Source organism: Octopus bimaculoides, chromosome 3 (assembly GCF_001194135.2).
Source record: "Octopus bimaculoides isolate UCB-OBI-ISO-001 chromosome 3, ASM119413v2, whole genome shotgun sequence".
NCBI lineage: Eukaryota > Metazoa > Mollusca > Cephalopoda > Octopoda > Octopodidae > Octopus > Octopus bimaculoides.
In genome coordinates this window covers 158,658,745-158,660,313 of record NC_068983.1, presented here as the reverse complement: position 1 = coordinate 158,660,313, position 1,569 = coordinate 158,658,745, and the positions used below count along the sequence as shown (strand labels likewise).

Genomic DNA, 1,569 nt, shown 5'->3' with positions numbered 1-1,569 from the left:
TATATATATATATATATATATGTGTGTGTGTGTGTGTGTGTGTGTGTGTGTGTGTGTGTGTGTGTATGTATGTACACATACATATGTGTACAACGTTTGTATGCACGTGTTTGCATACAGGCACTTGTGATCAATCTTGACAAAGAAATTGCGCAAGAAACTTAGTGAATGTAATTCTCAAGACATAATCATAAAATGTATCACTTCTGTATTTCATTTAGGCTTGTAAGATTGTTGACGTCTATTAAAGACAACCTAAGTTATTTAAGGTTGCATTAAGATTTCATGAAACAATACGATAATTTGTTGTTTAAATATGTGTTGTGACTTAAAAAGATATACGTTTACATTTGTAAATATTTATGTATGTGGGCCCCATGGAAAATAGATTACTTCTTGATAAACCGATACTGTGATGTTGGCTTGAACTTACGCTGAAGCTGATTTATGCCACTTTGTTACTAATACTCTCTTGAGAGTATGCCAAAAAGCCAAAAAGTCAAAAAGTCAAAAAAGCCATTAGGCCAAAAATGCTTCGAATCTTTAACTCTACCTATTGCTCATAAAAATATGTTTAATGTTTGAGCTCCATGAAAAAGAAATCGATTTATGGAGCATAGAATTTGGAAAGCAATGACGAAGCCGGCGTTTTGTTGTTGTTGCTGTTGTTGTTGTTGTTGCTGTTGTTGTTGTTGTTGGGCATTGTTGTTGTTGTTAAGTTTAGGTTCGGCCTGATCGAGCAGACTCAAGTTCAAATATATTCCGACAGGTTATTTTTTTTTTCAGTCTAACACATCTACGACTACATTATACAAAGTATATTCCCCTTTTTCTTTTTAAGACATTAGGGTTTCATTACGAAGGCAATGCAGTTGTTACTTCTAGAATACCTCATTACTACAAGTATTTTTTTTTTCGTCTTGGCCCAAAGTCAGCCTCAGCGAAGCACAAGAATGATCAAAACTTAGGCGAAGCACACCTATGATCAAACAACCTTCCTTCGGACAACATTGTCTGATGCGTTCCTTTTTAATGAGGCACGACGGTTTAAAGAAGAATTTAACTGCTGTTCTAACGGGTTGATCGACTATACAGAAAGTCAGTCCGTTGTTGGCTCATCTACTTCCCTTTTTGATTGCTGGTTGAAATCATATTGTTTTATTGAAGCCATAAATGCCCAAGTAAGTGCCATCCACTACAGATCAATACTTGCAAAGGATCTGTATGCATGAGTTCTACATGAGTCAAAAGTTTTAAGAAGCAGTGTCCTTTGTGGGTATTGACTTTATTTTACGTAAGTCAAATAACGCATTAAAAAGGAAAAAAAAAACATTGTTACAATAATAATAACTCGAGCATGAAAGAAATTAATAACAGCTACTTGCTCTAGGTATGACGTCAGAAAATGCATGCTGTACAGATCAACGTTTACATAACAGTAACAGCTTTATATACTTTTTACATTTGTGTGTGTATATATATATATATATATATATATATATATACGGATATAGCTTTACAGGCAGACATATAGCACACACACACATGGATACATACGTTCATTCATAT

At 34.2% G+C, this 1,569-nt stretch overlaps 1 protein-coding gene across 1 annotated transcript in view; it reads right to left on the bottom strand.

The window, feature by feature from the left end:
- LOC106872351 (protein Wnt-8b) overlaps positions 1 to 1,569 on the bottom strand; it is a 106,595-nt gene that overhangs the window by 104,035 nt on the left and 991 nt on the right. The window lies entirely within an intron of this gene.